Source organism: Hyaena hyaena, unplaced genomic scaffold (genome assembly GCF_003009895.1).
Source record: "Hyaena hyaena isolate Hyena2069 unplaced genomic scaffold, ASM300989v1 scaffold_74, whole genome shotgun sequence".
Classification (NCBI taxonomy): domain Eukaryota; kingdom Metazoa; phylum Chordata; class Mammalia; order Carnivora; family Hyaenidae; genus Hyaena; species Hyaena hyaena.
In genome coordinates this window covers 3,444,107-3,472,076 of record NW_024080706.1, presented here as the reverse complement: position 1 = coordinate 3,472,076, position 27,970 = coordinate 3,444,107, and the positions used below count along the sequence as shown (strand labels likewise).

Here is a 27,970-nt window from a genome sequence, read left to right as displayed (position 1 = left end):
ACATAAGAAAGGGTGAATGGGAGAGGAAGAGATGGGCAGAGAGAAAAAGGGAGAGGGAGAAGGTGAGAGGGAGAGAGACCCAAGCAGGTTCCATGCTCAGCATGGAGCCCAACGCTGGGCTCAATCTCATGACCGAGATAATGACCCAAGCCGAAATTAAGAGTCAGATGCTCAACCGACTGAGCCACCCAGGTGCCCCAAAATAGCTCTATTTTTAACTTTTTGAGGAACCTCCATACTGCTTTCCAGTGACTGCACCAATCTGCATTCCCATGAACAGTGCACAAGTGGTCCTTTTTCTCCACATCCTTGCCTGTTGTTTCTTGTGTTGTTGATTTTAGTCATTCTGACAGATGTGAGGTGGTATCTCTTTTTTTGCTTTGTACCTGACACTTTTTTTTCCCCAAAAGCTCTCCAAAAATGTCAGTCATATAAAAATAATTTTTCTAGATTTTTCAAACACAAATTATGTATCACTCTCCCACATCCATCCATTCTGCTGTTCCAACCTGGCTGGGTTAGCCAGATGCACAACAATTGTTCTACAGTTTTCCACTGACATTATGTTGGAAGCTCTGTTTCCTAGCTCCTATGCCTTCTTCCTCCCCCTAACCACCCTCATTTTGATAGAGTAACTCCCAATTACTTCCTTTGGAAGGGTGACTTGAAGTAAATATTTCAAATGTAGAAATATCTGAAAATTACATTATCCCATACCTAACTGGTAGTTTGGCCTCAGTTGCAGGGAAGTTTGCCCACACTATTTCTTTAATAATATCCTCCCCATCTTCTCTGTTCTCTTTCTAAAATTCCTTTTCATAGCATGTTGGATCCTATATATTAATTTCCTTTTCTCTATTTTGCAGCTTATTATACTTTTGTTCCACCTGAGAGATCTCCTTTATATTCGATTCATTCTGTTGAAAGTTTTCATGTTTTTAATGTCCAAGACATCTTTCATGTTATAGGACTATGCTCTTTTCAAAGCATCCTGTTTTTGTTTTATGAACATAAGAACCTCTGTTTTCTGGTGACTATTTTATATTGTGTATATATTCTTATGTATTGCTTAATGATCACAAAGGCTTCCCATTCAGTATCCATGCCTCTTTGCAATAGAACTTTTTTGCTCCTTCAATTCAGAAATGGAATATATTTCTTCACCTTTTTGAATCTAGGCTACCTTTGAAACTTGCTATGATCAATAGATTATAGTAGACTTGACATTGTAGGAGTTCCAGGGTTTAGGTTTCAACAAGTCTTGCAATTTCTGCCTTTGAACTTTTGGAAAGCTCCACAGATATCACCATGCTGAGAGAAGTCTGGATGAAATACCATGTGAAGAAAGGGAATTAGAAATTCTAGCTTTTCCAGATGCATAGGAGCACATGTACCCCAATGTTCATAGCAGCACTCTCCACAATAGCTAAAACATGGAAAGAGCCTAAGTGTCCATCAACAGATGAATGGATCAAGAAGATGTGGTTTATCTATACCATGGAATACTACATGGCAATGAGAAACAATGAAATCTGGCCATGTGTAGCAACATGGATGGACCCTGAGGGTGTTATGCTGAGCGAAATAAGTCAGGCAGAGAAGGACAAATATCATATGTTTGCACGTATAGGAGGATTAGGAGGAACTTGACGGAGGAACAAGGGGGAGAAGAAGGGGGGAAATGGTGGGGGAAAGGGAGAGAGGCAAACCATGAGAGACTCTTGAATGCTGACAAAAACTGAGGACTGATGGATGTGGGGGGGAGGGGGGATGGGCATGGAGGAGGACACTTGTGGGGATGAGCACTGAGTGTTATGTGGAAACTAATTTGACAATAAACTATTTGTAAAAAAAAGAAAAAAGAAATTCTAGCTTTTCCAGAATAGTTGAGCTCAGCCCCATGCAAAACCACCAACTGGATAAACTTGTATGAAAGAGCCTATATGAAACAAGTAGATAAACACCCCTAGTCAATCCACAAAATTATGAGGAATAATACTTTATTGTTGTTTTAAGCCACTAAATTTGGGTTGGTTTGTTATTTGGCAATAGGTAAGGTAACTAACAGAAATCAATACTAGAAATGGAATGATGCCAAACAGTGATTTGACAGTTCATGTTATACTGCATTCACCACAAATGTAGTTACCATCTGTCACTAAAGAAGGATATTACAATACCACTGACTCTATTTCCAACACCATGCCTTTCATCCCCATGGGTTATTCATTTCATAATTGGAAGCCTGTACCTCTCATTCCCCTTTACCCATTCTGCTGATTCCTCCACATTCCTCCCCTCTGGCAATCATCAGTATATTCTCTGTAATATCTTTGTTTCTGCTTTTTTGTTTTTTCTAATGCACTGGTAGAAGCACTGCCAGCTTAGACTAAAAAGAACTGAGACAATTCAAAATGAAGAGGATTCTGGGTCACCAAAGTTCTACTTGTAGGAAACAAGACTGAAACAACTACTTAGCTGCAGAGATCATTTTTTTTTACATTTATTTTTTATTTAAAATATTTTAATGTTTATTTCTGAGGGAGAGAAAGAGAGCATAAGCAGGGGAGGGGCAAAGAGAGAGGGAGACACAGAATTTGAAGCAAACTCCAGGCTCTGAGCTATCAGCACAGATCCTGACATGGGGCCCGAACACATGAACTGCAATTTCATGACCCGAGCTGAAGTCAGATGCTTAGCCAACTGAGCCACTCAGGCACCCCAGTTTACTTATTTATTCTGAGAGAGTGAGAGCACAAGCAGGGGAGAAGCAGAGAGAGAGGGAGAGAGAGAATCTGTGCTGTCAGTGCAGAGTTAGATGCAGGGCTCAAACTCATGAACCAAGATCATGACCCAAGTTGAAATCAAGAGTCAGATGCTCAACGAACTGAGCCACCCAGACACCCCATCAGAGACCATTTCTTAAGGAAAATAAAGAACCTTTATAAAAACTTGAGCTAAGAATCCAGAGGTAGGGGTGCCTGGGTAGCTCAGTCGGTTAAGCAGTCGACTTCAGCTCAGGTCATGATCTCATAGTTTGTGGGTTCAAGCCCCATGTCGGGATTTGTGCTGACAGTTCAGAGCCTGGAGCCTGCTTCGGATTCTGTGTCTCCCTCTCTCTCTAACCCTCCCCCACTCACACTCTGGGTCTCTCTCTCTCTCTCAAAACTAAATAAACATAAAAAAAAAAAAAAAAAGAATCCAGAGGTAGAGCCAGGAAGAAAACAATGAACTAGTGGAACACCTCAAGGGAGCAGAATGGAGATTACTGTCTCCAGTATGAAGAACAATTCTACTGCCTTCCTTTACACTGCACACAATATTTCACTTCTGATACTTCTAGCCATCAAATGCATGGGTGACCTACAATTTAACTTAATTCAAACACTATCTACCTGGAGAGAATATCAGATCAGATCCCAGAGGTTAAGGGTTCAGTCCTGCAAGATTTGCCCCCATCACAACTTCAAATGCCAAATGCAAGTCCAGGCTGCCACCTGTAATTCTGACTGACTGGCTACAAATTGGAGGTTTCCATGAAGCCCTCCTCAGGCTTGATTAATTTGCTAGAGCAGCTCACAGAACTCAGGAAAACAGTTTACTTTCTAGATTACCAGTCGATTACAAAGGCTATTAAAAGTTACAAATAACAGCCAGATGAAGAGATACAGAGAAACATAGAAGGGTTCTGTTTTTTAAAAAAATTTTTTATATGTTTTTATTTATTTCTGAGAGAGAGAGAGAGAGTGCGCGAGCAGGAGAGGGTCAGATAGAGGGGGAGATACAGAATCCGAAGACAAGCTCCAGGCTCTGGGCTAGCTGTCAGCACAGAGACCGACACGGGGCTCGAACCCACGGACCGTGAGATCATGACCTGAGCCGAAGTCGGACGCTTAACCGACTTAGCCACCCAGACGCTCCAGAAGGGTTCTAAGCACAGGAGTTTCTGTTCCTACAGAGATTGAAGTACACCATCCTCTTGGCACAGACATGCATTCTTGTTCACCAACCCAGAAGTTCTCCAAACCCCTGAAGTTCAGGGTTTTTTTTTTTTTGAAGGCTTCATTACATAGACATACTGATTACATCATTGGCCATTAGTGACCAAATCAATCTCTAGTAACCTCTTCCCTCCTATAGGTCTGACAGGAGGGGGAACCTGAAAGTTCCAACTGTCTAATCACATGGTTGGATCCCCTGGCAACCAGCCCCCATTCTTAGGAGCTTTCCACTCCTTCATTAACATAAACTCAGGTGTGGTTGCAAGGGCTTGTTATGAATAACAAGACATTTCTTTCGTCTTTATGGCTCTAGAGCTATTTTCAGAAACAGAAGACAAAAGACCAAATACCAACAAAAGATGTTCCCATTGTTATTACTGCTTGGAAAATTCCAAAGGTTTGCAGAACTCTGTGCCAAAATGAGAACTTCTTTCTGTGCCAAAAATGAGATGAAGACCAAGTTTTAGAAATTAATTCTTTAAAAAAAATTTTTTTTAACATTTATCTATCTTTGAGAGACAGAGAGGGCAAGTGGGGAGGGGCCGAGAGAAAGAGAGACAGAATCCGAAGCAGGCTCCAGGCTCTGAGCTGTTAGCACAGAACCCAATGCAGGCTTGAACCCATGAACTGTGAGATCATGACTGGAGCCAAAGTCAGATGCTCAACCGAGTGAGCCACCTAGGTGCCCATAAATACATTCTTATATAAACCACAATATCACAGAGACCTAATCAGGGAACATTCCATACCCATCAAAACACGCACAGATGCATTTCATAATTGCTATGAACTAATGACTACTAGTTCTTTCTCCTCTTTTTAAATGAAAGCGTCTATTGTGGAAAGTCTCATCACTGTATAATGGACTGGGAGGCAAACTGTTTTTTAATTGGCAGGTCTCAATCAAGAGGAACTACCTGAGAAGCTGCAGCCCAGGAGCCTCAACCACATTTATCCCTGGTAAAGATCAAGTGATTCTGGACATTGAGCCTGATACTGTTTTGGAGTGAGATTTTTGGAGGTTTTGGGAGGGGGTGAGTATATTTTGCTTATGTGAAAAATATAAAACAGGTAAACTGTGCTAAACTGCTTACTGGCCACAAATTCTTCCCATCATGCCCATATGAAATGTGATACGGTCACTTCTTTCTTCCAGAGGTGGAATCTATTTCACCACAAGGGAATGCCTTAGGATTCACTTTAACCAATAGACCCTGAAGTCTTTGCTCTCTCAGAATGCTCCTTCCTGTCTTGCCTTGCCATGCCAGAAAGAAGCACAAAATGAAAAACTGCACGGAGACAGAAAGGCCCACCCCTCCACAATCTACAAGCTGAACACAGCTGCAAGAGTAAGGGTAGACAAGACCAGCAAAAAAATATCCCATCAGACCTACAAAATTATAATAATCATCATCATTTTAAGCCATTAAGTTTGCAGGTGATTTGCTATGTAACCATATATTCAACATTTTTTAACATTAAAATGTTTTTAATGTTTTATTTATTTTTGAGAGAGAGAAAGATAGAGTATGAGGGGGGAGAGGCAGAGAGATGAGGAGACACAGGAACCAAAGCAGGCTCCAGGATCCGAGCTTAAGTTAGCACAGAGCCCATCATGGGGCTCAAACTCATGAATCATTCGATCATAACCTGAGCCGAAGTCAGACACTTAACTGAGCCACCCAGGTACCCCTGTTTTAACATTTAATTCTGCATTGTCTCTTTTCTATTTCGTTTTCATCTCTTTCATGCTTTTCTCAAATGTCTGCGGAAACTTGGCTGTTCACATTTACAAGTAATGCAAGTTTTTTAATAAAAATAAAAGTATTGCATGGTCAGCATCATAGAAGGAAAAAAAAAAATGCAGGGAGACAAAAAGACTACCAAATTCAGTGTGTGAACTTTGGTTCCTACAGTGAAAAACAGAATAACTATAAAAAAAGGACATCTGAGAGACAACTGGGGAAACTGGAATGTTGAGTGTAGTAGATAATCTTCCTAGGTCAATATCAAATTTCTTGGATAACTATGAAAGAGAATGTCTTTGTTCTTGTTTTAAAGGAAATATATGCTAAGCATTTCAGAGTAAGTATCAAGAAGCTTGAAAATTACTTTCAACAGCTTCAGAAAAGAAGTATATAGAGATGGAGATACAACATATGTAGCAAATTTTTAATAACTGGTGAATGTAGGTAAAGGGTATAAAGGTGTTGATTCTTCTATTATTTGAATTCTTCTGAAGTTGGAAATCTTGTCAAGGTAAAATATTAGGGAAAACAGAATGATACTACAATCAAAAAGATAGATAATAACAAGTGTTGGCAAGTATGTGAGAAACTGGAATTTTCATAAACTCCTGGTCGGAATTCAAAACAGTGCAGCCATTTTGGAAAAGAGTTTAGCAGTTCCTTAAAAGGTTAAACATAGAGTTCCGTATATATCACCCAGCAATTCCACTCCTAGCTACTCAAAAGAACATTGTACATGAATGTTCATAGGAGTATTCTTCATAATAGCTAAAACATAAAAATAATCAAAATGCCCATTAGCTGATGAATAGATAAACATAATGTGGTACATCCACAAAATGGTATGTCAATCAGCAAATAAAAAGGAATGAAGTACTGATACATGCTACAATATGGATGAACCTTGAAAACATTATACTAAATGAAAGAAGCTAGTCACAATGGGTCACCGACTGTATTATTCCATTTATATGACATGTTCAGAATAAACAAATCCATAGGAAGTAGACTGGTGGTTTCTTGGGGCTATGGGTTAGGGAGATTGGAGAGGAACAGGGAGTAACTGCTAATAAATTTGGGGTTTCTTTTCCAGGTGATGAAAATATTCTAAAATTAATTGGGGTGATGGCTGCACAACTCTGAATATACTAAAAACCATTAAATTATACATTCTGAATGAATGAATTGTATAGTATGTGAATTATATCTTCATAAAGCTGTTACTTTTAAAAATGGAATACTATGCTAGAAAGCTGACTGGAAGCTCTGGAGGGGGACTTATTGACTAACAGCCTTCACTACCAGGTGATCAAATGGCAAGACAGTCTTCTCCTTACGGGACTGCCTCCCCACCATCAATATGTGGACATCTTTTCTCTCAGGCCTTTCATCTTCTACAGAGAAAAACTCTCCATTCTCCTGTCCTGGGACGCAAGAGAAGAGGATAGAAGATTTTATCTGGCACATCCATTCTGACAGAAGTGTGGTAGATACAGATAAGGGTTCCATGGTTCAGTGGGTACATTTTTACTCAGTATTTATTTGCAAGCACTTAACTCACCCTATTTCTCCACTGTATCTGGTGTACTCCTGACTAGAACTGTCATGGTTCAGTGTTTCTCAGAAATGTTTTAATTTCCCATCTTCTGTGGGGAAAGAGACCTGGAGAGGTTCAAGTAATCTATATATAGATTTTCAACCAATCTTCCTTTTCATTCCCAAGCCTTATTCCTATTTTTCAGACTATTTGGTGTTTCCAAGTGCTCAGTATATTTCCAAACTTTTAAGTCAATCAGCAGTCTTCTATTTGCTTTCTGACAGACACTACTGAATTATCTCCCATTCTCTCTTATCCCTGTGAGTCAATACTCTATTTCTTCATTTTAATAACAGTGAGAAAAACAAATGTATGTAGTTAATCCATCATGTTTAGAAGCCTCAAACAAGATGTCAAAACCCACCTCCTATATAATTGTATAAATTCTGCTGTGTATGGAACAATGTTAGTCCTAAAAATAAAAAAGATGAATTGCACACAGTAGATGATTAGAGAAACTTTATAGTTAGGTTCCCAGCATACCGCAGAGCACTATGCAAGTTTCTCAGGATATGAGCTTATGACCTGGTTGGAAAGACAGACACAGAAACTAACAGTGTCAAAAACAGAAGCATATACAAAACAGCCATGCACATGATTCTATCGACCAAGTTTAGAAAGAATGTTATAGAAAAGACAGCATTTATGATAGACCTTAAATATTGTCTGTTAAAGACTATAGATGGAAGATAACATAAGATGATAATTTTGTGTTTACATTTTTTATCAACTTACCAACAGAAATGTCTATCAGATAGTGCAAATCTAGATGATCTGCCACTCAGTTTTGGGAGACAATATTATTTTATTCATTCTTGTCCCCCATTATGTCTGGTACATAATGGTACTAAATAAATCTATCAGTTCAAAACATAACAAATTTATTCCAACTCTAACGTGAATGTGCTTGCTGTTCCTTTTTAAAGGAGTGCTCTATCTCCACATTTATGGAGAATTTCCTTCATGTTTTTCAGATCTCAGGTCAAATGTTACCGCTTCAATATCCATGGCACCCCAATACTCTTCAATATATCATCCTGTTTTACTTTCTTCACAGCACTTACCATTAACCAATATTATCCGTTAATTATCTGTTAACTTTACTATATCTCCTTTAAAAAATAAGCTTTGTGAGAGTACAATCTCATCTGTACTGGCCATGCTACGTCTTCAGCACCTAGGACAGAGCCTGATAATAGAGTAATATCAGAGATTACATAAATATTTGTTGAATATTGAATGAACTTAGCTCATTTTCCTAGTTCTCAAAGGTATTTAGTGACTCTTGCTATAGGCACATAATCATTCAAAGAGTAACAGACTGAGAATCGGTTGATATTAACAAATCTATTAAAAGGTAGTCACATGATTGTGGACAATCTGCTTGACCTTTCTGAATCTACTTTCTTACTTTAGCTCTAAATTTACTTCCAGCTACAAAGTTCTATATAGTGACTACCATATGAACAATTCCCAACACATCTTCAGCCATCTCAAAAGCACTCATTATTTTAACCTCTGATTTAACAAATCAAAGTTTGTACTTTTTCACCCTCAAATATTTTAAACTCCAATTCTGTCAGTAGTATCACATATTTTATTTAAATCTCCATGATAAAGGTGCCTGGATGGCTCAGTTGGTTAAGTGTCTGAATTCGGCTCAGGTCATGATCTTGTGGTTCGTGAGTGCAAGCCCCACATCAGGCTCTGTGCTGACAGCTCGGAGATCCTGTGTCTCCCTCTCTCTCTTCCTCTCCCCTGCTTGCTCGCTCTCTCTCGCTCTCTCAAAAACAAATAAACACTTTAAAAAACTAAAGTTAAAATATAAATAAATCTACATGATAAACATTTACAAAATCTTTTATCTTTCTCTTCCTCTCTCTCTTTCACTCTCCTTCATCCCCTAAATCTAATATCTAAATGGACCTGCTTGTTCTTCTTTCTAATTGGCCCTTAGATTCATTCTGCATCACGACTCCTACTGCTATCAATCTAGTCAGACCCTCATTACCTCAAACGTGAGTTATAATCACTTTTTTCCTGTTATCCTTTTATTTAATCTTCTCCCCCACTTCAATCTAACCTGCGTATTTTCTCCAAAATTATTTTTCAAAATACCACTTAAATTTCATCAATCTCTAAATTCATGAGGGCTCTTCTTGTGTACAAACCAAGTCTAAATGCACCTGCCTGATTTTTAAGGGTTCCCCACTTGCTAGTTTCATTCTCTGCACATAGTAGAGGTCCCAACAGAGGACCAAGATGTTCTCTACTGTAATTTCCTTACTGTCTCCTACCTAATCCATGTTCATTCCCCCCTCTAAACCTAGAATAAATTTTCAACTCCCTCCTTATCTAAATTCTATCCATTTTTTAAATTTTTTTAATATTTATTTATTTATGAAGGGGAAAGAGAGACAGACAGGCAGAGAGAGAGAGAGAGAGACTGACTGTAAGCGGGGAGAGGCAGAGAGAAATAGAGACACAGATTCTTAAGCAGGCTCCAGGCTCTGAGCTATCAGCAGAGAGCCCGACATGGGCCTTGAACCCAGGAACTGCAAGATCATGAAAAGCACCCCAATTGTATCCATGTTTTATGCCCAATTCAAGAGCCCTTTTCTCCAAGAATCCTTCCCTGACCATTCATTCTAAACCATTCTGACCCCTCCATTCTCTAAGTTCCTGTTGTGTGCTTAAATTCAACACCACAAGGTTTAATAAGAATTCCCCAATTGTTCTATATGTGTTCAATCTGCCTCTTCAAATGAGATTTTTTTTAAGCGCAAGAACCATTCTACACTTCTTTCATTTACTATCCTATAGCATTTAGTACAGCTGTAGGCACAAAGAAAGAACTCAGTGACTAAATTGGCAATTAGAAGAGCTTATTTTTATATAATTTCTTAAAAACTACAAAGCAATTTCACCTATATTTTCCACTTGATCCTTAAATTGCTTCTCTGAGGTGTTCAGGACTAGATTTAAGTAAAAACTTGACTGCTCTGACAACTGTGAAACCTTGGAGGAAAAAGACTAATTTTTCTGAGATTCAGTTTCCTAATTTGATAATAAATTTCAAGTTTAACCTAAAAAGATAGGCTCATATTTTAAGAGATCAGCACTACTGAAAGCTTGAAACATATTTTTAGATGAGTTAACAACCTCAATCAGTTAAATTAATAAATGTGAATACAGGAAAAATCTATAACTGTCTGATTTCAATTTCTACTCTACTATAACTTTAAAAATATTAGACATAATATAAATGTTTTATTTTTAAAAATTTTTTATGTTTATTTATTTTTGAGAGAGAGAGAGAGAGCATGAAAGCCAGCACCAGTAGGAGAGCCAGAGAAAGAGGGAGACACAGAATCTGAAGCAGGCTCCAGGCTCTGAGCTGTCAGCACAGAGCCTGACAGAGGGCTCGAACCCACAAATCATGAAATCATTACCTGAGCCAAAGTCAGACACTTAAGCGACACCCAGGCGCCCCTTAATGTTTTAAATATTATAAATATTTTACCAAAAAGCTGTACTTCTTTAAATATATCTTATCTATTACTTACATCCTAACATATCTCAAGAGATTTAAGTTACTGATTTCTTCAAGAAGCTTGCTACATTTTGGAGTTCACGAGTGGGTCACTGTAGTTTAGAATCCAACTTCAGCTTACATCGTGATCTAGTGGTTCATGAGTTCAAGCCCCACATCAGGCTCTGCTCTGGTAGTGAGAAGCCTGCTTGTGATTCTCTCTCTCCCCTGTGCTCTCTCTCTGCCCTTTCCCCACTTGTACTCGTGCTCTCTCTCAAAATAAGTGAACTCAAAAAAATATTTTTTAATTAAAAAAAAAGAAGCTTGCTACATTTTTGTGATTTTTATTACTATAAAAGGCTAAATTATTTCCATCAGAATGCTCCTTCTATTTTATATGGGGAATCAATGTCAAAATGTTACTCATTTATCAGAAATGCACTTTAAGTGTAAGTAACTACATTTAGTTACTCAGTATTAATTCATTGCTAAACATAACATTATCTTAAATACTCAAAGTTCAGAATCATTAGCCAAATATCTGTAAATTTGGGAACAGTATCTCTATGTTAAAAGCATAAAGTTATATTATCTGTTTAATAATCAATAGTGTTAAACAACCAACCAACCAAGAGCAATGAAATAAATTATTCATTCTCAAAGTGTGGCCCCTGGATCAACAATATCAGCAATACCTGAGGACTTTCAGAAATGCAAATTCTGGGGTGCCTGGGTGGCTCAGTTGGTTAAGCGTCCGAGGCTCAGGTCATGATCTCACAGTTTGTTGGTTCAAGCCCCGCGTCGGACTCTGTGCTGACAGCTAGCTCAGAGCCTGGAGCCTGCTCCAGATTCTGTGCCTCCCTCTCTCTCTGACCCTCCCCTGCTCATGGTGCCTCTCTCCCTTTCTCAGAAATAAATAATTTTTAAAAATTTAAAAAAGAAATGCAGATTCCAGGGCTTCAGGTGTACTGAATCAAAAACTGAGGAAGGGGCCCAACAATCCTTCTTCACCTTCTTCAACAAGTCCACTACCTGTGAGAACCACTGATACAAATTAACCTGAGGAAGCCATAATTACTTGTCACTGAATATTTTCTAAATATATAGGAAATTTAGGTCCTCTCTAGAAGATATTTTTGCTTACTTGTTATAATTTACCAAATGCTGATTTAAAGGACTGTTTGAAACGTTTAGTGCCATAATCAGGCCTTAACAATGAAAATGAGAAATGTAGTGACAAGTCTGATCTTTTTTATTAAAAAAATCAAATAAATTAATGCTAAAATACCCAAAACATGCAAGTATTCCCAAAATCTGAACTAGAGCATATGATTAAAAGGATTTAATTGTTTCCCCATTCGGTACACTTAAAATTTATTATCAGAGTCAGAAGTGTTGTAGAAGAAGCAAAATAAGCAAAGCATATGGGAATGAATCCCAGGGTCTTAAGTTTATAAATATTCTGTTCTAACCCAGAGATCTCCAACTAATACACTAGGACAGTGTCCTATGAATAAATGACTGATATGAGAGTAATTATTACTCTTCTCAGTTGTGCAAAAGGCTAGGCACAGCCTGAGAAAGCCAAACACCCAGAACGAGGATTAACTGTGTCCACATGCTCCTCTACACTGTACAAATACTGTTCTAGCGTTTTCCAATTATGCCATGATGTGGGCTAAAAAAAGTAGGAAGCACACTTCCAACCATTTCCACGAACTCAAGGAGTAGAATAACTTCAGTTGCAGTTACAGAAAACACTACTCAAATTGGCTTTAAAAAGAAAAGGAAATTTATTGGCTTTTCTGATTTAATGGTCTATAATTAGGTTTGGCAGCAGGCAAGCAATGTAACCAGCATCTAGATTGTTATTACCTTGTTAATTTTTGCCTGTTACCTTGATATTGGCTACATTCTCAATAGGCTATCACTTTATAGTGCCCAAATGGCTGTAAGCAGCTCCCAAAGCTACCTACGTCCTTGCCCCTTCTTCCCCCAAGAAAAAGAGAATCTGTGTCCTGATAAAAGTCCTGAGGTTACCTATTTGGGGCTGCATGGGTTACCTTTCCATCCCTGAACCAATTATTGAGATGGGGATTGATGGAAGCACAGATCAACAAGCTCAATCTCTGAAGCTGGAGGTGAACTCCATGCAGGTTAGTCTCACAAACACCACATGCCTGAGAAAGTGAGGACTATTTAGGGAAAAATCAAGTACTGTTAGCAGGGAAAAGAAAAAATGTATGTGGGTCAATAAAAACAGCTTTCCATAATAACTTACCACACATCTCGAAATGGGCTAAAATACACAAAATCTGACTGCTTTTTTTTTTTTCTGTACATTAAAGGTGAATGCCATGTTAGTAATCTTTAAAAAAAAAAAAATTAAGGGGCGCCTGGGTGGTTCAGTCAGTTAAGCGTCCAACTTCGGCTCAGGTCATGATCTCACAGTTTGTGGGTTCGAGCCCCGTGTCAGGCTCTGTGCTGACAGCTAGCTCAGAGCCTGGAGCCTGCTTCGGATTATCTGTCTCCCTCTCTCTCTCTGACCCTCCCCTGCTCACACTGTCTCTCTTTCTCTCAGAAATAAATAAAACATTAAAAAAAATTTTTTAATTAAAAAAATTAAAATACATATTTACCTATCAAACTAGCACAGGTGTTTTTTTTTTAAACTATTTAGTACTAGTAAAGGAATGGTGAAACAGGCATTCAGTCAGTCCTAGTAGAAATATAAATGAAAACAATCCTTTGAAAAACAATTTAGAATGTCTCAAGAGTCATAAACTATACAGATGTATACTTCTGACAGTCTATTCAAAAGAAAAAATCTTAAATGCAGAAAAATTTTCACAGTAACAGATATTTACTATTACTTATTAATAAAATCAAGACAGAGTAAAAAGAAACCACCTAAATGTCCAGGAATAAGAAAATAGTCAATTTAAGTTATCACTACCTGGTGAAATATATGCGGTCATTTAAAATGAAAACAATGGGGGTGGGGGGCGCCTGGGTGGCTCAATCAGTTGGGTGTCTGACTTCAGCACAGGTCATGATCTCACAGCTATGGGTTTGAATCCTGCATGCTGACAACTCAGAGCCTGGAGCCTGCTTCAGATTCTATGTCTCACTCTCTCTGCCCCTTCCCCACTCACACTCTGACTCTGTCTCTCTCTTTCTCTCTCTGTTTCTCTCTCTCTCTCTCTCTCAAAAATAAACATTAAAAAAATTGTTTAATAACCAAAATAAAATGAAAATAATAGCTAATATTTGTCAAGCACTTACTATATACAGGACACTTTCTTAAGACCACATTCAGTTCTCAAAAAAACTTTGAGATATTTGTTATCAGTATTCCCATTTCAGACATGAAAAAACTGAGGCAAAAAGAGATTAAGTAACTTTCCCAAGGTTACACATAAGGAATGGAACCTTCTAGATATGAACAAAACAATCCAGTTCCAGGCTTGCATTCTTTACCACTTCATTATATTGCTTCTCAACCTTGTGGTTGTGTAGTTTATAATAAATGTTTGTTATAATGTTTTATAAAAAGCAAACAATCAAGAACAGAAAAAGAACTCAGAGTCTTCTAGTTAAAAGACAGTAGATCAAACAGAGGTGTTTAGTTTAGCCCCACTAAAATAACATTGGGCAATTTAAGAATAAACCTTGGGCCAAGAGACAGAGAAATGTGACAAAAACAAAAACATTGTTTTCTTGCAGGCAGATAGAGGAGGAGTAGTATTTACAAGACCTGAGAAACCACAACCAGTAATACGGAAAACTGGGAACCAATCTGATTTATATCACTCATCCCCCTTCCACACACCCCTTTCCTGGCCCCTTCTCCTCTTCCCTGCAAATGGTCTGGTGATACCAGGAACCTCAAAGGTGAAGGCAAAGATGAAGCCAAAAACAAGACAACTACTTGGAAGTCTATTTAAAAGAGGTTCAACCCCAAATTCCTTTTCTCTTTCTGGTTAGCCAGATGACTACCCTTCCCCCCCTCATCTGGACAGATGAGAAATTGTTCTGAAGGTGATAAAAGCAGACAGTCTCTAGAATAAGGGATAACAGCTCGGGGAGGTCGGTAGGAGGCTACTATACTGAAAAGTCTATATACCAAATGTTGAGACACTCCTGCTTAACCAGCCTTTTTCCTCTACAGGTCTCCCATCACTGCTGACAGCCAAACTCTCGAAGCAGACTAGACGGGTGTTTTCAAGAGAATCTAACTGGGCCAAGAGGAAAGACATAAGTAATATGACACAAGGAGCTTCCTTATAAAATGTTCCAGTCAGACTACTTTAAAATAAAGACCATAATCAATAAGCCATACCCATAAATCTAGAGCTTCCAATCCACTTTTTTGGTGTTTCATTCTTAAAACAACAGTAGAGAGCTAAAGACCAATAGACTTTTGAGGGAAAGTGTCTAATTTCAAAAACAGACCAAACCAGGAGTGCCTGCATGGTCAGTCAGTTTCAGCTCAAGCCATGATCATGATCTCACAGTTCATGGGATCAAGCCCCACATCGGATTCTACAATGACAGCACAGAGCCTGCTTGGGATTCTGTCTCCCTCTTTCTCTCTGCCTCTCCTCTGCTAACACACAAGCATTCTCTCTCTCTCTCTCTCTCTCTCTCTAAATAAACAAACATTTTAAAATATATTTTTAAAAATATAAAAACAAACCAAAACAAACAGAAAAATTGTAAAAAGCAATTTAGAGGAAGCAAAGATTAAGCAGAGGGAACACTTTCAAAAGAAATATTTTTGTGGTACCTGGGTTACTCAGGCAGTTAAGCTTCCTACTATTGATTTAGGCTCAGGTCATGATCTCACAGTTTGTGAGAGCTTACAGATCTCAGAGATCAGCACAGAGCCTACTTAGGGTTCTCAATCTCTCTTTCTGCCCCCCCCCCAAAAGATAAAAAAAAAAAGAAATATCTTTAATATTCTCATTAAAATATCATATATTGCATATATTATTAGGAAGATGCTACAATAAAAAGATTCACAGAATTCTTTTTAATTAAGATAGTAGATATAAAGACAAAATTGAAGAAATCTTACAAAAAGAAGAGCAAAAGCCAAAGAAATACAGAACTGAAGAAAAAAAGTATTAGAGGATTAATTCAGAAGGTCTAACAAAATATTAGAGAATAAAGAAATCAGAGAATAAATCATGAAAAGTTGTCAAGACTGATTTTCTCAGAACTTAAAAATGAGTTTGCAAAGAGCTTGTTAAGTGCTGGCACCAAAACATATTGTGGTGAAATAATGGAACACTGGAGAAAAGAGAAAAGTCCTATAACCTTCCAGAAAGAAAATGAAAAATTTTTCCCCATACAAAGGATGAAAAATTAGTCTTCAATACCTACAATAAAAATCTACAATACAGAAGCTAAGTCTTCAAACATAAGGGAAAGCTATTACCAAATTGGAATTTTATTGCCATGCTAAAGTGTTGAGGTAAAAGATATTTTCAGACAAGTAATGTCCGAAACAATTTACCTTCCATGCATCCTTTCTCAGGAAGCCACTTAAGGATTTCTCCAAGGAAGAGGAAGATATGGAACACAGGTAAGGGGGGGCTCTGAGAGAAAGAGGAAACAAATGCCTGAGATGGTAAAGGGAGATACCAAGATGACACTTGCACAGCAACCAGGCCAGACTGGTGTAGTTAAGTAGGCTCTGGTGGAAAGCTTCTCAGTAGGATGAAATGAACAGATTACCAACTGCTTTTAAATCATTAAGAAGAGTTTTACATAAATGAGAAAGTCTGGAGTTAAATTAGTATTGAACACATCAAAAAGTAAGCAATGGAAGAAACAAAACAATGGTTGGAAGTGGTGCTGTATGGGAAAGGAAAAAAAAATCCTAACTACAAAAGTGTAGTTATGAATAGCATTTATGCAGTCTTAATAATATAACTATAAATACTGAACAGTCAAGATTATCATATAACTCTATGGGGAAGGTAGATAATACATGAAGGAAGAGGAGTTAGAGAACAAGATGAAAGAAAGTTAAATCCTCACCTCCGATTATGGATGGTCATTAGATAACGCCTAAACCTGGAAAATAAAAAAGTTGCAATGCTAAGTGTCTTATTTAGCCATGTGGAAGTAAATGGCCACAGAATAAAATAAAATAGTTTAAAGTAGTTGCTTTTGAGAGGAGAAAACGGCAGGGTAAATTACTGTTTTTCTGAACAAACCTTGTAAAAATGTTTAATTATTTACATTGTGTACACATATAACTAGTGAAAATACATACTAAATTGGGATTCAAAATTATATAACCATCGTGGTTAAAGCTATACCCATATAAATGCCATCAGAAAAACTCCAAAAGGGAATACATAAAATGATAATTGCAATTAACTTTCAGTGATCAAAGCACAATATTTTCTCCTTCATTCTGCTTTCTCTAAAGAGTATATGTAATGGAAGAAAAAACTTCATTGTTTTAAGTTGCTACAAAATTACTTCAGTTGTGACTCCCTGGAGAGAGATAAAATCAGGTTAGTTGCAAGCAGCATTCATTATCAGGAAAGAGAAAAGAACAGGATAGATTAGACTAGACTACATCTGCAATCTTCACATGCAGTAAACTTCATAAAACTTTCATCTTAATTATATGTAAATATAAATACATGCAAGTGTGTTGGATCGTGATGTGAAATGTGTTTCTTACTGTGGGTCAGAGTCCAAAACAGTTCCTACAATACTATTATAAACAGCTTGATGAAGTGAGAAATGCAGTTCTGTTATTATGTGCTTTTGAAAAAGACATACACATTTTTGTCAATTCCTAAGAATCCACAAAGATGTGGATTCAAGTTCTGCCTTCTCTTACTAGCTGTGTGACCTCTCTGGGTTTCAGTTTCCTCATCTATATAACAGTAATAATGATACTTACTTCACAGATGTGAGGATTAAATGAGGTAATGTATTAAATTCCTGGCATATAGTAAGGGCTCAAAAGCCAATGAACAAGAAATGAGGGTGTTACTATGGACAAAACATGCCTTTTTGGTTAAAGAAGACATGAAACATTTAATTTGAGGCTTCATTCACATTTCCCTCTGTAGATCAAAATATTCTCACACTTCAATACTGCTTTTATTACAACAATCTCCAAAAATGCATATGCCTTTCCTTATTTTGAAGCATAATTTGGATAAGCTCCAATATAAAAGAAGTCATTGAAAAAAATGCTGACTGTATCTTTATTTTTAATATTTGGCTTCAAAGTGTTACTATCAAATTCTTATAGTTTATTTACAGTCATTTATAATAAATGTATTTATATTTATAATAAATATAACTTAATATATTTATAATATTACTTACAATATTTCAGTACTTAAGTCTTAAAACATAAAGCCAGTATTATAAAATGTTTGAAGCATTACCTCAGCATTCACTATATTACTGATTTTATATTTTGCCAGTATTGCCATTTTTTTAAAAAAAGAGCTTTTTTCAAAACCATAGAATAAAAATCTATATTTTACCACAATTTAGGAGCTCTAAAGTCTTTTATATCTGTGAAAGTATTTATTAAAAATTACATCTTAAATACTCACAGAGTAAAGGAAGTTAGCCTATAATCCTGATAGGGGTCAGGGTAATAACACAAAATGGACAAATTACACTGTCATTCTACTTAAATTATTTAAGTTATTTAATTTGACCTGTAGATAGTCTCTTGTCTTCTCATCATGCCTGACTTTTAAGTGGGAGGTCTTCATTCATGATGATCCTTTAATAGAAGCAAAGCTTTCTCCATTTAACCCATGCTGTTATCAATCATGTACAGGGATAAATGAGCCTGTAAGATTTTGCCAGTATCACAAATGACACTGTGACCTGAGGCCAACATCTTTATTTGCTTCTCCAGTGATTCACTTCAGCAGATATTAACCAATTTTATAATCCATGAAAGGCAAAATTAAAGGACACCATCCATAAAACAGAATAATTCCTATCAGCAACAAAGTGATGTGTGTATTATCTTATAAATTATATGGCCATACAGTGTGGTAATGTAATGAAGTAAAGATGGTAATAATCAAATGCCTAGGGCAAACGCTAATATGCATTTAATCACACAGCATGAAGCCATTTGTCACTACAGTTGAATGCATGTGTACATAAAATACATGAGTCACGTCCTTATTGTTATACTATAACAGCATCAATTTCACACTATCATTTCACATAATAACAATTGGTAGGCTTTGACATTAGCTAAAACATTCAAAGAGTATAAGCAAAATCATCAACAACAGCTTTACAAATATAAAAAACAATTTGATTTTTCAGTAACTAAAACAGGAAGAATTTTCCCCCCAAAATTCCTTGTTAAAGAGCTAGAACTTCCAAGTTTCCTTGTTTTCCTTAAATAGCACTTAAATTGGTTTCATCATATTGCCTTTTATTCTTAGGAACATTCTTATGACTTGAATGCTAAATCAGTCTCATAAGCCTATCCCCTTCATAAGTAATTATTAATATTTAAATATAAATATAGATGACATTTGTCACAAAAAGTGAATGTTTCTGTGAAAAACTGTATTAATTATACAAAAGCTGATGTGTGCATAGATTGGAAAAGATTGAGGAAAAAATGCCAAAACATGATCTAAGAATATATAAACACTATTTAATTATCTGATCTTGGATTCTACAACACTCATTGGGAAACCTTAACTGCATCAAGACCCTTCATTATAGAATGATATTATAAATATTACATTTTCTAGAGCATATCCCCTCTAAAAGTGAAGGACCAAAGGTGTTTTATGTATAGGACAGTGCCAAATTGGAACTGCATATATTTACACTCATATTCTATCTTATATTAGCGATGGTTATGTTAGCCATTATACTGTAAGTTCCTTGACTAGGAGAAGTTTCTCTCTTCTGTATCCTCACATTGCCTAATACAATTATTTACAAAAGTGAGGCACCTGATATTTGCTGCACTGCATGTTGCAATGAAGTGAACAGATAACTTCTATCCTTTGGAAAAGGTGGAGAGGATACTATTTGGAACCCATGAGTCAAATAAGATAGCATGTACCATCAGTGTTTCCTGAAACTATAAGAAATATATCACAAACCTAGAAAAGAGCTACAGAAAAATAATTGTGTAATGAAGGAAAATGGAAAAGTGTCCACACATGGATTTTTTAAGTTAGACATATTATATAGACACAATAAAGAATCAAGACTGATATAATTTAACACATCTGTTTAAGAAACTGCAAGTGACCCAAATTTGAATTAATGGTCTTTACCTTCACAGTCTAGAAAAGTAGATAAAACATTTATTCAAAGAAGTGTAACCCCAAACATGACAATACTAGGCATGATGCAAGACATGACAGATAAAAAAGGGGTACTCTAAGTGTTCAAAGAATTCAAAGCACATAGTAGTCAAGCCTCAATTACTTCATCTATAAAGATGATAAACTAAATTCAAATTCTTATTTGTTAATTTGTAAATATAGCAGGTCTTATCACCAAAAGAGTTCTAAGTGCAATAGCAAATTGGAGTAGATAAGTGTTTAGCAATACTTCTGGCAGTAATAACTCTGATTTAATTAACCCATAGGGAAGAGATTTTAGGCTATTAATTCAAGAAATCATTCTCAGAAGAGGATATTGAGATAGACCCTGAGCAAAGGAAAATCAAATTTGGTTGAAGGATAGTAGTTCTTACTGACACAAACTGATTTGGAAAGTAGGAAGTTACTGATAAGCAGTTTTCACAAAATGAGGTGTGAAGTGAGATACAAGACAGTTTAAAGGTCAAAAGTAACCAAGGAAAGGTAGGCGACAGGAGAGAAACTGAAACATTTTACAGAAAGAAGTCAGTAAAGATCAAATAATTAAATAAGAGAGGGGATAATTGAAGAAGTAATATCTAAGAGTTGAGGAAAAAGGTAAATATATTGATGAATGATTAGCCTTGGTTGGGTGGAGGAAGTATAACATTCCTTTCTTTCTTAGAAAGCCAAGTAAGGAATAAACTGAAACAGCCAAGATACAAAGATTACTGAAGTTCCGGAAAGAAACAGAACATAATAAAATCAGGTGTAAACCTGGTCTTATTAAATGAATGTCAAAATACCAGAATCTAAGGAGAATCTTGAAGCCTGAAAATATTAATGTAAACAAATAAAGGGAAAAAAACCATTCATTCAAGGAACATTTATTGAGCCCCTTATATATTCAAGGTGTAATTATTTACAAACAAACAAAAAATATACATAGCTCTTGTTCTCAGGGAACTCTAGCAGAGAGATACAGATATATGAAAACAATTACAATACAATATAGTCATGTGCAATGGTAGAGATCCTTAGAAACGCTACATAGCAGAAAGCTTCTAATGTAGGAAGGGGAAAACAAGGATGACTTGAGAAGGTCTCAGATTTCCTGGGGGTGGTGACTTCTAGGCTGAGGTTTTAAAAATCCTAAAAGTTATTAAGTCAGCATAGCAAAAAATGAGGGAAGAGTGTTTTAGAGGGGGACAAAACCACATAACCAAAGCCACCAATGGACACAACATCATTTTAAATGAGGGACTACAAACAGTTTAAGATTAGGGTTTAACATGTCAGGCTAGGAGAAGAAGAGATAAGAAATAAGCACACACGTGTCAGGTCTTTCATTGCATGTTAAGGAACTTGAACTAATTAATACCTTTACACAGTCTGTTCTCGCATAGAGAATGCCTTCGTCTATCTTTTCTGTTTAAATGCAATTTAAAAATCAGACCAGGTGCATCTGGGTGGGTCAGTTAGTTGACCCTTGATTTAGGCTCAAGTCATGGTCCCAGGGTCACGGGATGGAGCCCATGTCAACCTCCGAGCTGAGCACCGAGACTGCTTAAGATTCTCTCTCTGCCCCTCTCTCCCACTTGTGTTCAAGTCTTGTGTCTTGTGTCTCTCTCTCTCTAATAATAACAAATGAAATAAAATAATTTAAATAAAAATCAAATCAAATTTCATCTCCTTTGTGAAACTTTTTTTATAAATCCAGTTTATACCATTTCTCCCTTCTTGAAATGTACTTACTGCCCAGAGCATCTGATTATTGTATTTATTGTTCCATTCTTGTATTGTGTGTTCCACATAACTTTGTACTTTATTATATCACTTTATAATGCTGCCATAAATGTATTTTTTCATTAAGTACTTGATATTTGTAAGAAAGTGTATTAAGCTCCAGAGAGAAATGCACTTTGGGAATACTTGATAGACAATTTCTTAAACTACTATAAATCATGTATAATTATTAAAATAATTTGAGTTTCTTGAAAGAAAATATTTTACACTATTATGTGTAACATTCTCTATTCACAGTATATTCTTTGCCAAATTTCTCCTTGCTTAAAGAAAAAGTGGGGATTTCATATATAAATTTTAGAAAATTAGAAATACTTAAATTCTAAAAATGGTCTGAAATGTATGAAAGAAACAAGAAATGGAAATTCTCTCCATAAGGATCATTATATAAAACCAACCATGAAATAAACTACTAAAAGTACTATAAATTCAACTAATCTAAAGCAACACAAGAGAGATCTTTGTATCAAATACATAAACACTAATTTTGGCCACGTTATAAATAAAATGTAGGAAAATTCTTTAAATATTTCTTAACCACTTAAAACCTTTAATTTCACTAAATTCCAAAATTTCCAAGTATGAAAATCAAGAGTAAATTTCCAAAATATCTTAATAGGATGGATTCTAACATAGCGGGAAATCTATTGCTCGTTGAATTTAAATTGAAAATAAAAGTTTTGGTTTATATTTATCAGTGCCAGGGAATTTCATAAAGGCTTTTCCTATTATTAACACAAAGTTTCCATGGGTCATAAGAAAACTAAGAAAGCTGAATATACTTCTGTCATGTCAATATTGGTAAACAGAATAAGTGATGAAAATTACATGAACAATTTATAGTAAAAACTCTCACCCAAAATACATACATTACAGGGTGCATGGGTGGCTCAGTCAGCTAAGCGTCCAACTTTGGCTCAGGTCATGATCTTGCGGTCATGGGTTTGCACCCCACATCAGGCTCAGAGCCTGGAGCCTGTTTCAGACTCTGTGTCTCCTTCTCTCTCTCTGACCCTCCCCTGCTCGCGCTGTCTCTCTCTCTCTCTCAGAAATAAAACATTTAAAAATTAAAAAAAACAACAAAACACATACAACAAAACCATTTTTCCTTAATTATCTACATGATCATTTCCCAAAGTCTAAAGGGCACAAAGTCCACAATACATCGGTAAAAATACATTCCTCTGTCAAATAAACCTGGGAAATGCTGCATACTAACTCCCCATCTTAGAGATTAACACCATTAACATAGTTAGAGCCTGTTTAAATTTAACCCCAATTTCCCAACTTTATCTTAACCATGAAACATTTTTTTTTTTTTATAATTCAAAATGCAAACTAATATTCTGGGAACAAGTGTCCCAAACAATGTATTTTGGGAAATTCTAACATGAAATTGTTCTGTTCTTACTTTGCTAGTGGCCTAAATTGATTATAAAGGATAATTTCCCAATAAGAAATGTGTTCATTCAACTATCACCAGGAATGATAGAATATCATCTTCAACAAAGATATTTATCATTTAAAAGTAGACCAGGGGCGCCTGGGTGGCTCAGTCAGTTAAGCGTCCGACTTCGGCTCAGAACATGATCTTACAGTTCGTGAGTCCAAGCCCCACATCAGGCTCAGTGCTGACAGCTCAGAGCCTGGAGCCTGCTTCAGATTCTCTCTCTCTCTCTCTCTCTCTCTCTCTGCTCCCCTCCCCCTACCCTCCCACCCACTCATGCTCTGTCTCTCAAAAATAAACATTTAAAAAAATGTTTAATAGGCTAGAAAAAAATAAAATAGGAAAAAAGTAAATTGCTCATACTAAAGATTAAGTATTGCCCCTTTTGTTTTCAGTATTTCAGGTATATATATACATTTATACTGGCCCGCATATAAAATGTATTTCTTGGGGCGCCTGGGTGGCTTAGTCGGTTGAGTATCCGACTTTCGCTTAGGTCATGATCTCACGGTTCATGGGTTCGAGCCCTGCGTCGGGTTCTGTGCTGACTGGCAGCTCAGAGCCTGGAGCCTGTTTCAGTCTGTGACTCCCTCTCTCTCTGACCCTCCCCTGCTCACGCTCTCTCTCTCTCTCCTAGAAATAAATAAAAAATATTTAAAAAAAATTTTTTTAATATATTTCTTAACATGGGCTGTAATCAGAAAGTTTAAGAATGCTGTAAGTTCCAAAAAGTTTGGGTTAAGCAGTTTGTTTTACTGCAGTACTTTTGAGAACTTTTAAGAAATCTCTAAGAGTATTTCTAGCCACAAGAAACATTTTACTGAAGCATTTCACAGGACTAATGTTCCTTGGAGCACAATTTAGGAAATACTTCTTTTTGGAAACATGTACTCCCAACTGTCTGGAGGCACATTATATAAAACTGAGGTTGAGTTCTTACCTCTTTCATATTATCCACAGTTTTTTCATTATTTTAGTCAAATGTAACAATAACCCTAACTGATTTACATGAAGAATAGAACTGAAGCACCTGTGTGTCAATTCTGGCTCTACTACTTATTGGCTGTGTAGTTATCAGCCTTGGATTATTACTTAATCTCTTTCCCACAGTTTCCTCCTATGGTGCAAGGAGAGTAATGAAAATACTTAGGTCACAGAGTGAGGGGGTTTTGTTTGTTTGTTTTAGTTTTACGTAAGATAATGCTCATAAAGCAATTAGTCCAGTGCCTGACATGTAATAAACTTTCAGCCTATGAAAGATGTCCGTTACAGTCAGAAAAACACTATTACAGCACCAGTAATTATGAAATCCATTGTCAAAGAAACTAAAAACGCTATGCTGCCACCCAGTGGGGCTATGATATAAAAACTGAGACTAGGTTCCTTCCTGATACTAAGGTATGAAGCAGTATAAAAATTAAAATACTCTCTCTAGGGACGCCTGGCTGGCTTAGTCAGTTAAGCGTCTGACTTCCTCTCAGGTCATGATCTCGCGGTTCGTGGGTTCGAGCCCCACGTCGGGCTCTGTGCTGACTGCCAGCTCAGAGCCTGGAGCCAATTTCAGAGTCTGTGTCTCCCTCTCTCTCTGACCCTCCCCTGCTCACGCTGTCTCTCTCTCTCTCCTAGAAATAAATAAAACATTTTTAAAAAAATACTCTAGCTACATTAGCACACCTGATAAATCACTGAGTGGGGAATACAATTCTTAAAAAATTAAGAACTACTTCAAGTCAACTCTGAAACCAGAGAAGGTTATAAACACAAAAACTGGCTGAAAAAAAAAATGGCTGGAGAAGAAAGTTGTCAAGGACTGTAGAATAAATTCCACCCACATAATGTTTGCTTATTTTCAAGTTGGAAAATTTCAGAAGGGTTTTTGCTTCAAGGTACATAACAAAGACAGCCATAGGCATTCATCACAACTAAGGCAAAATAGCAATGACCAAAAGTAAAAGGATCTCTCTAAGTGGAAGATTCTTAATGGAACCTTCACATTTTCTTTCTAAATGAGTGTGCTGATTATAAAGGTTCCCATAAATGCCTTGAGAGTAGCCACTAATTATTTCCAAAAGCAAAGGTAAGTGGAAGATAAAACAATGACATGAATAATGTGAATCTATACTTTACCATATAGGGATTGGCAGAACATTTTATTCCCAGGGAAATTCCATTTCAGCTTGATTGTGCAAGGCACCTCAGAAAGTAACATCACTACAGGAATGACGAAAACTGGCGAAATTCTCCCTGAGGATCTACACACTTCCACAACTGCTTACTACCGCCGAGTTTTTGCACTATGCTTCAAAAAGTCTGCAAAGTGACATCCACCAAAGAAAGTCGAGATGTACTAGTAACAGTTCAAAATGTTGCCAACTTTAAGCACCAGATTTGTTTGAAATTTTTCACAAGTTGGCCAACATTATTACCTTCATTCATAATGCAAACCTTAAGTTTAAAAACAAAACAAACAAAACCGAAAGCCCACATAGAGGCTGCTCCCGCGCGTCTCTATAATGAACAGACAAGACCCACATTACTAACCTGCCGTCTCGATACCGCTTCAGGAAAAGCCGTAAGAAGCCCAAGCAAAGACAGCGAGGTCCAAGTGCAAAGGCCTCTCCCTGGTCGGGTAGGTGGAAGATTCTAGACACCACAACGCGAGGGACGAGACTTCCGGGGAAGTCAACCCCCGCGCAACCAGAAGAAATAAAGGGTAGGCCAGGTAGCCGGAAATGCAGGTCAAACCCTTAAATGGGCCCTGAATGAAAGGATGAAAGCTGCTTCCAATGGGCTCACCTGCAAACTGGAAACTGCTCTGAATTACCTCAGCTGACCGCCTCTAACTCCCCCAGCTTCCGGTTCACCCTTTCCACCTTTGGGAGCTTCCGGTTTCCAGGCTCTGAGAAGCTCCCTAGCTGAGAGTGGGTGGGGCATCTTCCGCACCGGGGCAAAACTTGATTGATTTAAAAAAAAAAAAAAGCAAGCTCCTGGAAAGTTTCACCGATTGTTTGAGGTTTTTCTTTGTATACTTCAATTAAAATATTTATGGGCTTATCTATCCATATTAAAAACAAATCTTCGTGATGTGTCATCTGTTGGGAGCAATGGGAACTCTGTGGATGGGGCGGGGAAAGAGAGGGAGATCTCCCTGAATACTTTTTTATACTCTCTAATGTTGAATCATATGAAAGTGTTAATGTGCAATTAAATTTTGATTAGTTTTTAAGTGACATAAAGAGAAAAACGAGCTCTACACATATTGATGATCAAAAAAATTTTAAAAACAAACTGATAATCACATCTAGTACAGAATGCAAAATATTTTCAGCCCTTCTACATAGTTTTTGCTGAGCTACCAAAATCTGAAAGAAATGATTCCTGTCCTCAAAATGTTAACTATATTTCCAAATCTATATCTGCCTGGAACTCATTTTCCTGCCTGCCTTCCTTCAGGACTTTGCTCATATGTCACCATATTAGAGAGAACTTCCCCAAATACTCTATATAAAGAAGTAACACCCATACAACATACTTGACCCCCCCTTACTTTATTTTCTCTAACACATCGCCATCTAACATAATATGTTTATTTATTGTCTATATCCTAAAACATAAGCTCCATGAAATGGAGAATTGTTCATTTCTGCATACAAAATTCTAGCACAATTCCTGGTATATAAATGCCAATAAATATAATCATTCAATATGCTGTATGTATATTATAGTATAACAGCTCTATCATAACAATGACTAATATTTACTGATAATTTGACATATGTGACAATGAATTAAGTGTTTTACATATATTCTCTTTTTTTAGTAGCCACAACAATCCTATTATTAAATTATCATATTATATATTATTATACTTTTTGCACATAAGGCAACTAAGGTGTAGAGAGGTTAAGGAGTTGAACTTAATAACCTCCAATCCCCTTCTAATTCAATGCAAATTTTTCAGTGACTGATAAGTATAAAATTTAACTTGATTCTAAAAGAGAGATTTAATGGATAAAGGACCTGAACGTGAGACAAGAAACTATCAACACCCTAGAGGAGAAAGCAGGAAACAACCTCCTTGACCTCCACCGCAGCAACTTCTTACTTGACACATCCCCAAAAGCAAGGGAATCAAGAGCAAAAATAAATGATTGGGACCTCATCAAGATTAAAAGCTTCTGCACAGCCAAGGAAACAACCCAGAAAATTAATAGGCAACCAACGGAATGGGAAAAGATAGTTGCAAATGACATATCAGATAAAGGGTTAATATCCAGAATCTAGAAGGAACTCACCAAACTACACGCCTGAAAAACAAACAACCCAGTGAAGAAATGGGCAGAAGACATGAACAGACACTTCTCCAAAGAGGACATCCAGATGGCCAACAGACACATGAAACGATGCTCAGCATCCCTCCTCATCAGGGAAATACAAATCAAAACCACACTGAGATACCACCTCACGCCAGTCAGAGTGGCTAAAATGAGCA

General features: G+C 36.8%; 1 protein-coding gene across 10 annotated transcripts in view; it reads right to left on the bottom strand.

Moving 5' to 3' along the window:
- The window catches only part of CCDC73 (coiled-coil domain containing 73), a 147,856-nt gene extending 121,516 nt beyond the window's left edge, over positions 1 to 26,340 (bottom strand). For 7 of the 10 annotated variants that reach the window (XM_039233390.1, XM_039233396.1, XM_039233395.1 and 4 more), the window contains exon 1: positions 26,020 to 26,261. The gene's annotated coding sequence lies outside the window, so the exon portion shown is untranslated. The other 3 variants (XM_039233391.1, XM_039233392.1, XM_039233400.1) reach the window with 3 other exon arrangements.
- Between the last annotated feature and the right edge of the window lie 1,630 nt (positions 26,341 to 27,970).